Source organism: Rhinopithecus bieti, unplaced genomic scaffold (assembly GCF_001698545.2).
Source record: "Rhinopithecus bieti isolate Rb0 unplaced genomic scaffold, ASM169854v2 scaffold_53568, whole genome shotgun sequence".
Taxonomy (NCBI): domain Eukaryota; kingdom Metazoa; phylum Chordata; class Mammalia; order Primates; family Cercopithecidae; genus Rhinopithecus; species Rhinopithecus bieti.
In genome coordinates, this window is record NW_016820994.1 from 414,187 (window position 1) to 429,448 (window position 15,262).

The window sequence follows — 15,262 nt, forward strand, 5'->3', positions numbered from 1 at the left end:
GATGTGGTTGATCACGGAACTTTCCCTCTGTATTATAATTGTCTTTTGCCTTTCTCCTTCCCTAGACCATGAGCTCTTTGATAGCAGGCACTTGGTCTTTCATCTTTGAATTCCAAAGCACCTAGCACCATGCCAGGCACATAATAGATACTTAATAAATGTTTGAAAAAGGAAGAATGTGGTCAGGAAATTGAAGGAAGTGAGAGGTTAAGTAGAGAAGGGCACTGGCATGTGTCATTGATATTCATGTTAAAATTGAATAACTGAAAGGAAAAAATTCTAGAGTAACATCTTTAGTTTATGAAATGGTAAACTGAGGCATGCAGGCAAAGAAGGCAACTTGTCCAACCAAGGTTAAAGTCAAATAGCTACAGGCAGAGACATGCTCAGGAAGTAGGTTTATTCTGTGCACTATTCTATCCCCATCTGATGAGCAATCCTGCCTTCTTCCAGGGAGAGCAGTACTTGTTTTACTTCTCTCAAAGTAAACAAGGTTTGGGACACAAGCATAAAAAATACATGAAAAATATCTTTTAATAAACGGAGAGTGGGCCATGATAACTCTAACAAGACTAGGTTTACTCCCACAAGGCTGACCACAGAACACATTGATTGACTCTAGAAAATTAAATTTTAAAATTATTACTTGACTAACTTTTGATAAGAATTCAATTGCATGATTTGAAACTGTAAAAGAATAAAAAGGTATAAATATCTTATTTTTGATACAGTGTCTTGCTCTGTCACCCAGGCTGGAGTGCAATGGTAAAATCATGACTCACTATAGTCTTGACCTCCTGGGTTCAAGCAGTCCTCCCACCTCAGCCTCCTGAGTAGCTAGAACTACAGGTGCACACCACCATGCCCAGCTAGTTTATATTTTTTTAAAAATTTTGTAAAGATGAGGTTTCACTATGTTGCCCCTGGTCTCAAACTCTTGAGCTCAAGCAATCCCACCTGGGCATCCTAAAGTGTTGGGATTACAGGTGTAAACCACTGCACCCAGCCTTAAAATTTCTTTATGGTTATTCAAGACAAATGTGAATAGATATTCATGTTTACTTCCTTTTTATTACACAAAATGTAGCATATTACACATATTCATCTGCGCCTTTATTTTGTAATTTAAAATATATCTTGGAGAACTCTCATATGAACACAAAAAGAACTGTATTCAGGTACAAAGTATTTTATTAGAGGGATGAAACATAATTTAATTGAATGGCCTCTTATTGATAGACATTGGAGTTATTTCTAGGCTTTTGATTTTAGAAAAATTTTCTTTAGTGACTAACGTTGTCCATAGTCCAAGGGTTTGTGCATTTGTAATTTTGACATATTGCCAATTACCCTTGTAGTGGTTATACCAATTTACATTCGAGTCAGCAGTCTGAGAGGACCTGATTCTTCACAGCCTCTACATCCGAGTGTGTTATCAAACTTTAGGATATTAGCCAATATGATGGGTGAAAAATGGTATTTAAGGGTAGTTTAGTTTGCATTTATCTTAGGAATGAGGTTGAGCATCTTTAAAATACGAGGAAATGGAAGTGTAGAATGAAACAAAACAGCTTTTCTTCTCTTATCAAGACCAAAAACCTACACACAGCGGACCCCAGAGAAGGAAATCTCAGTATCCTCTGAGAGGCATTTGGGAACAGACCACCCCTCAGTACAAGTACTTCACATGAATTAACCCATTCAAATTCACACGTCCTTGAATGATAGGCGCTCATTTTACAGATGAGAACACTGAGGTTGAGAGAGCACAACGTTCCCAAGATCTGTTAAGTGACAGAGCAGGGGCTTAATCCTAGGTCTGGAGGACTTCAGGACCCTGGATATCAACGACTAGCCTGTACTATTTAGGATGCTGTATTTATGCATGGAGTTTGAATTAGGCCATTTGTATGCTGTTCTTCTCCCATTGGATTTATGCTCTTCTCCCTGGTCTAGCCATCTTCCAACTCTGCGCCTGCTTTGGAAGGATATATTTTCTCTTTAATTTAGCTCTGGTTCGTTGCTTTTCCCTGTGGATTTTTGAGATGCAGCAAGTTCATTCTCAGGCAGTCTTTACCTCTCTGTACTTTACTGTACTTTACCCTTTTCTGCCTGTGTCTTGATAGAAGCCACTGTGTTTGTAGCAAATTATAAATATTGATCTGTTTTCTCTCTCACCTTCATATAAATATGGGAGTTGGAGCACTGGGCTGTGTAGTGATCATTTTTTAAAAAGCAATTGGGGAAAATTTATTTCTTGATTATATATGAGGGATTAACTCAACATAATCACGTGAGAACAAAATAATGTAAGACTAGTTGATTTATAATTCCTTATTAAATACAACTGAACTTTTCCAAAATTACTTAGGAAAGACAAATTCCTCCCAAGTAGAACTATTACATTGAAAATACTGGGCCGGGCACGGTGGCTCACGCCTGTAATACCAGCACTTTGGGAGGCTGAGGTGGGCGGATCATGAGATCAGGAGATCTAGACCATCCTGGCTAACACGATGAAACCCCGTCTCTACTAAAACTACAAAAAAATTAGCCAGGCGTGGTAGCAGGCGCCTGTAGTCCCAGCTACTCGGGAGGCTGAGGCAGGAGAATGGCGTGAACCCAGGAGGAGGAACTTGCAGTGAGCCGAGATCGCGCCACTGCACTACAGCCTGGGCGACAGAGCGAGACTCTGTCTCAAAAAAAAAAAANCGTCTCAAAAAAAAAAAAAAAAAGAAAAGAAAAAAAAAGGAAAAATGGAGAATTTAAAACTTAGTTCTCTAGCTATACAGCAGTTGTGTCTATACCATCGTAGTCAGAGTGAATTATTAGTCTTCCACTGAAGTGGTGTGTACTTCATTAGAATGGATTGGGAGCCCTATCAGCAATAGTTGTCCATCTAGGAAGCCTTCAGTAGGTTATAAAATAACTAACCTGTATTCACCTCTGTCCTCTCCAGGACTGCTTGCAAACCCTTCCAGGTTTCTTTGATCTCATGGTTGCATCTAGGCGTTCTCATTCCCAGCAGCCACCTTCAGAAACTTCTCTATGGTAACCCAGGACAGCATTTCTACAGCAGCTTCTGCCTTCCCTGTCTAGCCCTCTTTCTTCCTCCTAGCCTGAAAACTCAGCACGGCTGCTGTAGGAAAGCAAGCTTTGTGAAACTGGGTCCCCTTCCCATGAAACCTGCACCAGCAACATCTAGTTTCGCAATCTTGGGTCATAGATGTCCTGGAAACCAAGGACCAGGTTAAGGCTGTTTAGAATAAAAATCACCTAGGCAAATCAAATCACTTGAAAATTGCCATTACTATTATTAAAAAGTCAAAAAATAACAGACGCTGGCAAGGCTACAAAGAGAAGGGAATGTTTATTCACTGTTGGTGGGAATGTAAATTAGTTCAGTCACTGTGGAAAGCAGTTTGGAGATTTCTCAAAGAACTTAAAATAGGACTACCATCTGACCCAGCAATACAATTACTGGGTATGTACCCAAAGGAAAACAAATTGTTCTACCAAAAAGGCACATGGATTCATATATGCATCGCCATGCTATTTACAGTAGCAAAGACATGGAATCAACCTAGGTGCACATCAACAGTGGATTGGATAAAGAAAATGTGGTACATATACAATGTGGAATATTATGCAGCCATAAAAAGGATGAAATCGTGTCCTTTGCAGCAACATGGATGCAGCTGGAGGCCATTATCCTAAGAAAATTAAAACAGAAACAGAAAACCAAATACCACACATTCTTACATATAGGTGATAACTAAGCATTGGGAAACACATGGATGGGAACAATAGATGCTGGGGACAACTACAGGAGGGAGAGAGGGAAAGGAGGAAGGGCTAAAAGACTATCTATTGGGTATACTATATTTACTACCTAGGTGACAGAATTACTTGTACTCCAAGCCTCAGTGTCACACCATATACCCATGTAACAAACCTGCATATGTATTCCCTGAATCTAAAATAAAAGTTGAAATTAGAAAAAAAGAAAAAGAAAAGAAAAGACAATTGCTCTTAACATGTACCTCATGTCCTTGCCATACAATTCAGTTGAACAATGAAGGAATTTAAGGAATTGCCACCCCATGCGCTGCCTTTTACCCCATCCCAAGGGCTCACCTCAAAGGTGTCATTTTCTGTCCTGGATAGAGGTATGTCTGCAAGAAGACTTTGGCAGGAAAAGAGGGAAGGGGAACCAAGATGCAGTTGCCTCTATTTTTCTTTTCTCAGCTTCCACTGTGAACAACTTTCTTTTACATGGTGGTCCCCCACCCCCTTGGCTGCATATCAGAACTACCTGGAAAGTTTTAAAAATACTGATGCCTGGGTCTCATTGGATTTGGATGGTCTAGGGTGCAACCTGAGTTGTTTAAAGACTCCCACATGTACACACATGTTTATAGCAGCATCATTAACAATAGCCAAAAGATGGAAGCAACCTAAGTGTCCATTGATGGATGAGTAGAAAAACAAAATGTGGTGTATACATATAATAGAATACTATCCATTCTTAAAAAGGAAGGGAATTCTGATATATAGTACAACATGGATGAACCTGGAGAATATCTCATGCTTCTGATAAGCGAATTAAAAGACAAATACTGCATGGTTCCACTTGGTAGAGGTAGACTGCTGGAGCAGTCATGGGCTTTTGGTTCCTATCATAGGTATGAGCAGTTCTCACATGGCAGTTTCCAGATTTGCTCTGCAAGAACCTCCTGGGGTCTCTAATTTTCACGCTACAATTATAGAATCTGAATTTTGATGGTTGGAGCCTGGGAATATAAACTTTAATCATCCCCCCAAGCCATTCTGATGAGCTGTAAGTGCTGGAAGTCACTAGATGTCCTAAAATCCAAACTCTCTGATCTCACCTGAGGTCTTGGACACTGGGTCTAGCACATTTTTCCAGCCTTACTTCCTATCTTCCCTGTGCCCTTTAGACAGGGCATTGTGTCCTTTATCTCCTCTGCACTTACACCATGCCCTGGCTCAGAATTTTCTTCCTGCCTGGAGTGCCTTCTACTCCTTTGCACTTTGCCCTTCTCCTCAACCTTTGAGGCTTGGACCAACTTCTGCCTCTTCCATGGAACTTCCCTGGATTCCTTTCCCCATACTCAGTTTTTCTCTCTCCTCTCCCCACTGCTGGTCACAATTCATTGTGAGTTGTAGGGCCCTGTAGGGCCCTTTCCATTGTAGTATGTACATATCTCACTTTTGATGTTTTCAGGATATGGTCTCATGCTTAGTTTTAATTCTCTCTGGGCAAGATGAGGAAGTTCCCTGGTCCCAGCATGACGCTTGGCTGAGAGTAAATATTCAGTATTTGTTGTACTAAAATGAATTTAACTTTCCAGTTCAGACCTTCCTTACTTTTAAGGTCCAGATAAATATATCCAGAGGTCTACAAGATGTCTCAAGTTTTTCAAACAAAACACAGTCAAAATGAGGTCTTGATATTTCCTTGCAGTTCTCCCCTTCCTAGAGTGTTCCTGTCTCAACAATGGCATCTCTATCTACACAATTACTTGCTCAAGTGGGAATGCTGGACATCACCTTTTATACCTCCATGTTTCTCTCCTCCCATATCCAATCAGACACCAGGAACTGGCAACTTCATTCGCAAAATGACTTACAAACCCTCCCTTTTCTCTCCATCTTTATTTCTCACCACCTGGTACTGTCATCTCTCTCTAAAGTGAAATAAGACCTTGTCTCAAACACCCACCTTGCCCCTTCCAGCTTGTTCTCCTCACTGCAAAGAATGAGGTTCTGGCCTCATTCTGGCCATGTCACTCCATTGCTCAAACCCTATCATTGGGTGCCCATGACATCTGGCCATGTCACTCCATTGCTCAAACCCTGTCATTGGGTGCCCATGACATCTGGCCATGTCACTCCATTGGTCAAACCCTGTCATTGGCTGCCCACTGCTCTTGATAGTCATGGTCTTCTGTAGGATCTGGAAGGCTCTGAGTGATCCAGTCTCTGCCAATGCCTCCTGCCTCTCACCCTGGTGTTACTCCTGCTACAGCAACACCATCTCCAACACTGTGCTTTGTCTTGGCCTCACTTCTTTCCTTCTTCAGAGAATTTGCCCATAATGATCTCCTTGCATAGAGTTCTGGTACTATCCACCCTATGAATAACAACTACCCACTACTCTTCTTTCAAGCTTTAGTGTAAATGTCACTAGTCTAAAGTGAGTTCTGTCCTCAGCCCAAGTGTAGAAGGCGGCCGGATTACCTCCACAGAGCACTCTTGATTTTTCCATCTTAGCCCCTGTTATAAGTGTACTTATTAAAAATAATAATTTATTGGATACTCCCACTCTACTGAGTTTCATCCCTGATTGCATCCCCATCTCCAAGCATATAGTAATTGCTCAATAAATAATTGCTGCATGAATCAACTCCATCCAATCTGCCTGCACAGACCATCCTCATTTTCCAAGCCCCTCTCCTTTTCAATCCCAAAGTAGAAAAAAAATCATTAATGTATATCTGCCACAGAATTACTCTTTTCTTGAGCTGGCCCAAGCTAATCACTGATATACAAGATGGGGAGGGCTGTCTTAGGAGGTAGAAATGCAGGAGTGGGCTTATGGTCACCATTGTGCTAAAAACCCTAGTCCTCCACCCCTTCTCCACTGAGCTCCCACCATGACTGGAATCACAGTTCTGCAACCTCTGGCCCCTACCTGCCAGGCTCTGGAACTGGGACTGGGGGTTGGAGGGAGGGAGGCCCCACCCCTTTCTCTTTGCCTTTCAAGGCACATTGTCATGAACAAAGGCAGGAGAAGGAGGATTATTTTCTTGTGATGAATGTTGCATTTTAAATGAAGTTCCTTAGGCATTTAAACAATCATATTTATTCTACATGCAACAGTAGTTTCATTATATATAGTGAAAATCCTTCTAAATGTTAATGTAACATTGGCCCAAGGAACCTCACATTTGGAATGAATAAACCAAGATGTGGCCTCACATTAGTGAAAATGTACTGAGCTTAGTTCTCTGCTGCAACTTGTTTTAGGAAGAAAACAATTTCTCATGGTTGTAAAGAACACAGGCTTTGAAGCCTCTGAAAGATCTGCCTTCAAATCCTAGCTTACTAACCTGGTGACTTCAAGTAAATTATTTGAGGTTAGTGAGCCTTCTTTATAGGGCTTTTTGAAGGGATTACATTGAAGAACATATATCAACTTATTAGTATTACAATGCTTTTAATATATAGTATATAAATGGCCCTCCATACCTATGGGTTCTGCATCTGTGGATTCAACCAAGCACAGATCAAAAATACTTGGGAAAAGAAATTCATTAAGTCCCAAAAAGAAAAAACTTGAATTTGTTGCACACCAACTGCTGTGTCAAATCCAAGTGAAATGATCTGTAGGCATTGTATTAGGTATTGTAAGTATTAAAATTATTAGTAGTATTATAAATTCCTTATATTCTATTAATAGCACAGTGATAGAGCTTATCTTAGTTAAGTTGAATCTTGCGTAACATCCACCATTTATTCCATAATTATTTCTTGACCTCCTACTTTGGTTCAGGCAGTATGCTAGGTACTGGGTAACATTTTGGTGAATGAAATGAACAAGGGTTTGCCCTTATGAAGCATAAAGTCAATGAGGGACAGAAAAACAGGTAAACAAACCAATTAGTATATAGCTATTAATACAAAATGTGACATGTGCTGCAGGGGAATGAGCTGTGTGCTGTGAGAGGAGATGATAGGGAGGAGCTACACAGATGAGGTCATCAGAGACATGCAAATACACGAGTGCAACTGAGAAGATCAGGTCCTTGGCTGACTCCTGTTCCCACCCCCACAACACAGGACCATCAGAGACTGGCAAAAACCGTGTTCATTCATCATGGTACTCTTCAAATTTCCTGACATTTTACAAAGCAGCCTCACTCTGATGCTTTCCCTAATCTGACCAAAAACTGGTGATTGTGCAACACACATCCAACCTTCAGGTTGGTAGATTAAAAGAAAACCCTTAAATAAAATGTTAACAAACGCAATCCAGCAGCATTTAGAAAGAATAATTCACCACAACCAACTGGATTTATTCCCAGAATACATAGGTACATTGATATAAATTAATCTACTAATATAATTTATCCTATCGGTCCCTCAAAGAAGCAAAACTGTATCCTCATCTCCTACAAATGGAAAAATTCTTTCATTGTATTCATCATTCAGCATAAAGCTTTTGCTTACTACTCATTGCTGTGGTTATTTTACCTGAAGTTCTAAGGCTTTTAATTACCAAGCATGATGACTAATGTAAGCAAATGTCAAGGTTAGAACCAAAAACATTGTGTGTATCCCTGTGTGTGTGTGTGTAGGGGGTGTAAACTGGCCATTTCTACCAGGTTCATTTAGATTACGTCAATATCCATAAGACTTCAAACCAATATAAGCACCATTTCAGCACAGTTCACACCTCGTACTTAGCTCAGGAACTGAAACAGAAGTAGCAGGAAAAACCCCCCAAAGGCTGTGGCCGCTCACAAGTAGGATGGTTTATGCTAAGGTATAACTGACTGACAGCCTCTACTTCTGAAATTAATTGCTTTTCTTCTGGAGTTAAATTTGCTGATGATACATCTCACAAAAATATGAGATCTTTACATAGCAAATGCTCTAATTAAATAAGAATAAAGGCAGAAAACTTCAAGACCTAAATGAGATACATTTATTCCGTGCATGTGGTTGAATCTTTAATAATTTGAAATGTAACAGCCTCTTCCCTCCTGGGATAGCGATGATATCTTGCTCTTTCCTGAATTTGCATCTATCTCCCGTCTGATGTTTATTTATGACTGTGGTAAAGAGGAGAGATGCACTCACTTTGTTCTTTCCCTACCACCCCCTGCTCAAGCTCTCAAACTGCAGTGCTGTGTACAAAATAGTGTCTTCCCCAAATTCGTATGTTGAAGCCCTAACCCCCGATATGACTATATTTGGAGATAGGGCTCTTAGGAAATAATTAAAGTTAAATATGTTCATAAGGGCATAGGATCCTATCAGATCTTAATCTGATAGGATTGGTGGCCTTATAAAATCTCAATCTCTCTCTTTATCTCTTTTCCCTGAACCCACAACAGAAAGGCACCATGTGAGTACACAGCAAGAAGGTGGTCACCTGCAAGCTGGGAAAAGAGCCCTCACTAGAACCTAACACACTGGCTCCCTGATCCTGGGCTTGCAACCTCCAGAACTGTGAGAAAAATCAATTTCTGTTGTTTATGCCACCCAGTATATGTTGCTTTGTTATGGCAGCCCAAACAGATTGTGATACCCAGAGGGGAGAAAAAGGAATAGCTACGAGTATAAGGAAAATGAAGAGATCCAGCTTTTTCTTCCTCCTTCTGTCTCAACATTCTTTCCTGCTTTCAACAGTTGGCCCACTGAGGGAAAAATGCTGGGTTACTTGTGCCTTTGAACTAGTTTATTTATTTATTTCTTTATTATACTTTAAGTTCTAGGGTACATGTACACAACGTGCAGGTTTGTTACATATGTATGCATGTGCCATGTTGGTGTGCTGCACCCATTAACTCGTCATTCACATTAGGTGTATCTCCTAATGCTATCCCTCCCCCATACTCCTACCCCACAACAGGCCCCAGTATGTGATGTTCCCTTTCCTGTGTCCAAGTGTTCTCATTGTTGAACTAGCTTCTAAGAGACTAAGAATTGGTATACATTTCCCTGCCCAAGGACCACAGACATCATTGTTGTCTCAGAATCAACCTCTCTTTTCAGCATCCCATGGGTCAGAACACAGTGAGGTTGCATGGCAGGGACAGTGGCACCACTATGCGCCAGACACTGGGCTGGGCACTACAGCCAGAGACCAGTCATTTTAATCCTCGTGTGGGCTGCATCAGAAATGCAACAAAGGAGCCTCAGGCTATAAGTCATAGAACTTAGGCATGTCTGGCTTTGAGGTTAGTCCTCTTGGCACAGTTCTCTGCTCAGATCATGATGCTTCCAAGAGTTAATTATCCTAGGAGCCACAGCTGGCCAAGAACATGTATAATACAGTCATCGGGTGGATTTCCAAACTAGTGAGCATTCTCAATAGGAGTCTCAACTTCTACTCTCCCACTTCTCCCCCATTCCCCTTCACCCCAGAATTAGATCCATTAGGCAAAGAAGATAGACAAGTCCCAGGTGCTCCATGCCCTCAAAGTTCCCAAAGGTTGCTCTTTGAAGTATTTGCGGGGAGGAGAAAGAAGTGAAAGAAAGAGAGTATGTTAAATGAGAATCTTTCAGTGGCAAGCTATCTTGGGTAGGGATGAGGAGAGATTAAATGAATGACAAGGGTCAGCTCACAGAACCCAAGAGCAGAAAAGTGCTGGGCCCTAGGAAGAGTTACTAGAGTTAGGAACTGGAAACAGGACAGGATGTCTGGCAACTCTTGTTCTCTGTTCATCCTGCTTAACTGCTTCACCCTCCTCTCGGTTCATGTAACAACAGCTTATTATTATTATTATTATTATTATTATTATTATTATACTTTAAGGTTGGGGTACATGTAAAGAATGTGCAGGATTGTTACACAGGTATACACGTGCTGTGGTGGTTTGCTGCACCCATCAACTCGTCATCTACATTAAGTATTTCTCCTAATGCTATCCCTCCCCCAGCACCCCCCAACAGGCCCTGGTGTGTGATGTTCTCCCCACCATGTCCATGTGTTCTCTATGTTAAATTCCCACTTATGGGTGAGAACATGCGGTGTTTGGTTTTCAGTTCCTGTATTAGTTTGCTAAGAATGATGGTTTCCAGCTTCATCCATGTCCCTGCAAAGGACATGAACTCATCCTTTTGTATGGCTGCATAGTATTCCATGGTGTATGTGAGTCACATTTGCTTTATCCAGTCTATCATCGATGGGCATTTGGGTTGCTTCCAAGTCTTTGCTATTGTGAATAGTGTTGCAGTAAACATACATGTGCCCATGTCTTTATAGTACAATGATTTATAATCCTTTGGGTATATACCCAGTAATGGGATTGCTGGTCAAATGGCATTTCCAGTTCTAGTTCCTTGAGGAATCGCCACACTGTCTTCCACAATGATTGAACTAATTTACACTCCCACCAACAGTGAAAAATGTTCCTATTTCTACACATCCTCTCCAGCGTCTGCTGTTTCCTGACTTTTTAATGATCGCCATTCTAACTGGTATGAGATGGTATCTCACTGTGGTTTTGATTTGCATTTCTCTAATGACCAGTGATTATGGGCTTTCTTTCATATGTTCGGCTGTATAAATGTCTTCTTTTGAGAAGTGTCTGTCCATGTCCTTCACCCACCTATTGATGGGGTTGTTTGTTTTCTTGTAAATTTGTTTATCTGTAGATTCTGGATATTAGCCCATTGTCAGATGGATAGATTGCAAAAATTTTCTCCCATTCTGTAGGTTGCCTGTTCACACTGATGATAGTTTCTTTTTCTGTGCAGAAGCTCTTTAGTTTAATTAGATCCCATTTGTCAATATTGGCTTTTGTTACCATTGTTTTTGGTGTTTTAGTCATGAAGTCTTTGCCTATACCTATGTCCTTAATGGTATTGCCTAAGTTTTCTTCTAGGGTTTTCATGGTTTTAGGTGTTACATTTAAATCCTTAATCTATCTTGAGTTAAATTTTGTATAAGGTGTAAGGAAGGGGTCCAGTTTTAGTGTTTTGCATATGGCTAGTCAGTTTTCCCAACACCATTTATTAAATAGGGAATCATTTCCCTATTGCTTGTTTTTGTCAGTTTTGTCAAAGATCAGTTGGTTGTAGATGTGTGGTGTTATTTCGGAGGCCTCTGTTCTGTTCCATTGGTCTACATATCCATTTTGGTACCAGTACCATGCTGTTTTTGTTACTTTAGCCTTGTAGTATAGTTTGAAGTCAGCTAGCATGATGCCTCCAGCTTTGTTCTTTTTGCTTTGAATTGTCTTGGCTATGTGGGCTCTTTTTTGATTCCATATGAAATTTAAAGTAGTTTTTTTCCAATTCTGTGAGGAAAGNTGGCTTTTGTTACCATTGTTTTTGGTGTTTTAGTCATGAAGTCTTTGCCTATACCTATGTCCTTAATGGTATTGCCTAAGTTTTCTTCTAGGGTTTTCATGGTTTTAGGTGTTACATTTAAATCCTTAATCTATCTTGAGTTAAATTTTGTATAAGGTGTAAGGAAGGGGTCCAGTTTTAGTGTTTTGCATATGGCTAGTCAGTTTTCCCAACACCATTTATTAAATAGGGAATCATTTCCCTATTGCTTGTTTTGTCAGTTTTGTCAAAGATCAGTTGGTTGTAGATGTGTGGTGTTATTTCGGAGGCCTCTGTTCTGTTCCATTGGTCTACATATCCATTTTGGTACCAGTACCATGCTGTTTTGTTACTTTAGCCTTGTAGTATAGTTTGAAGTCAGCTAGCATGATGCCTCCAGCTTTGTTCTTTTGCTTTGAATTGTCTTGGCTATGTGGGCTCTTTTTTGATTCCATATGAAATTTAAAGTAGTTTTTTTCCAATTCTGTGAGGAAAGTCATTGGTAGCTTGATGGGGATAGCATTGAAACTATAAATTACTTTGGGCAGTATGGCCATTTTCACTATATTGATTATTTCTATCAATGAGCATGGAATGTTTTTCCATTTGTTTGTATCCTCTCTTATTTCCTTGAGCAGTGGTTTGTAGTTCTCCTTGAAGAGGTCTTTCATATCCCTTGCAAGTTGTATTCCAAGGTATTTTATTCTCTTTGTGGCAACTGGGAATGGGAGTGACTCAGCTCTCTGTTTGTTTGATATTGGTGTATAGAAATGCCTGTGATTTTTGCACATTGATTTTGTATCCTGAGTTGCTTATCAGCTTAAGGAGATTTTGGGCTGAGATGCTGGGATTTTCTAAATATACAATTATGTCATCTGCAAACAGAGACAATTTGACTTCTTCTTTTCCTAGTTGAATACCCTTTATTTCTTTCTCTTGCCTGATTGCTCAGGCCAGAACTTCCAATACTATGTTGAAGAGGAGTGGTGAGAAAGGGCATCATTGTCTTGTGCTGGTTTTCAAAGGGAATGCTTCCTGTTTTTGCCCATTCAGTATGATATTGGCTGTGGGTTTGTCATAAATAGCTTTTATTATTTTGAGGTACATTCCATCAATACCTAGTTTATTGAGAGTTTTTAGCATGAAGCACTGTTGAATTTTGTTGAATGCCTTTTCTGCATCTATTGAGATAATCGTGTAGTTTTTGTCATTGTTCCTGTTTATGTGATGGATTACATTTATTGATTCATGTATGTTGAACCAGCCTTGCATCCCAGGGATGAAGCCAACTTCATCGTGGTGGATAAGCTTTTTGATGTGCTGCTGGATTCAGTTTGCCAGTATTTTCTTGAGGATTTTCCGCATTGAGATTCAATCCAGGGATATTGACTATCAAATTTTCTTTTTCTTTTCTTTTTCTTCTTTCTTTTCTTCTTTTTTTTTTTTTTTTTTTTTTCTTTTTTTTTTTTTATTGTTGCTTGTTTTGGTGTTCTCGTGCCAGGGTTTGGGATGCAGAATTATGGGCTGGGCCTCAACATAAACATGATTGAGGCGGAAGATCCTCTTTTGTCAACTTGTTTGAAAATAGTCTTTCAAAAGAATAATAACCAAGCTCCCTTTGTACGCCTGGTAAGAGATTCGGCGCCTATCAATCGGTGCTGGGTCCTCGGGAACTCATAGAATGGTAAGACACTAGTAATTCTGCCCGCCTCACCTTTTCCAGAACCTCGCGTTGTATTCGGTCTATTCCGCCGGATTCTGACTTCTTCTGATTACTCTGGGGAGGGTTTAAGAATCGTGTCCTAGATTTATCCATTCTTCCAATTTTCCAGTTTTAATTTGCATAGAGGGTGCTTATAAAAATGTCTCTGATGTCAGTTTTTTGTTCTGTGGGGATTCACCTGGCTGGAATAATCCCCTTTATCATTTTTACTGCATCTATTTGATTCCTCCTCTTTTCTTCTTATTAAGTTGGCTAGTGATCTATCTATTAAAAAAGGCCCCCCCCCCCTGATCCTTTTCAAAAAACCATCTCCTGGATTCAGTCATTTTCTTTGAAGGTTTTACATGTCCTAACCTTTCCAGTTCTCCTCTGAGTCTAGATATCCTTGGCCCTTCTGCTAAGCTTTTTATTTTGTTTTGCTCTCTGCTTCTCTACCTCTTGTAATGTGAATGTTACGGTGTCAAATTTAGATCTTTCCCAGCGGGCGTTTTCTCTTGTGGAATTTACGTGCTACAGAATGCCCTCTAAACACTGCCTTTACGTAGTTTCCCAGATATTGGTGACATGTGGGTCCTTTGTTCTACATTGGTTTCAAAGACCATCTTATTTCTACCTTAATTTACATATGTACCCAGTATCATCTTCAAGGAGGCAGGTTTCCAGTCCCCCCACGTAGTTTTGTGGCAGTTCTGAGTGAACTTTCTAATCCCTGAGCGCCTGATTGGGATTACACGTGGTCGAGAACTGTTTGTTATGATTTCCATTATTTTGCAATTTGCGAGGAGTCGTTTTGTACTTCTAATTATGTGGTCCATTTAGAACTAAAGTGTGACGTTGGTGCCAGAAAAAATGTATATTGCCCTGTGATTTGGGATGGAGAATTCTGTAGATGCTCTATTGAGGTCTGCTTGTTCCAAAGCTGTTCAAGTCTAGATATCCTTGTTAATTTCTATCTCGTGACCTGTCCAATATTGTAGTAGGGTGTTAAAGTTCCCCCACTATATTGTGGTGCAAGTCTAAGTCCCTCTTGAGGTTCAAAAAACTTGCTTATGAATCTGGGTGCCCTGAATTGGTGCATATATATTTAGGAATAAGTTGAGCCTTCTTCGTTCCTTTACCGTTATGTAATGCCCTTCTTTGTCCTTTCTGATCTCTGTTGATTTAAAGTCTGTTTTATCAAAGACTAGGATTGCAACCCTTTTTTTTTTCTTTTTTTCTTTTTTCTTTTGCTTGGTAAATCTTCCTCCATCCCTTTATTTTAAGCCTATGTGTGTCTTTACATGTTACATGGGTCTCCTGAATACAGCACACTAATGGGTCTTGACATCCATTCAGAGACCCCATCCGAAGGTCACCAACATCAAAGACCAAAAGTAGATAAATTCACGAAGATGGGGAGAAACCAGTGCAAAAAGGCTGAAAATTTCAAAAACCAGAATGCCTCTTCTCCTC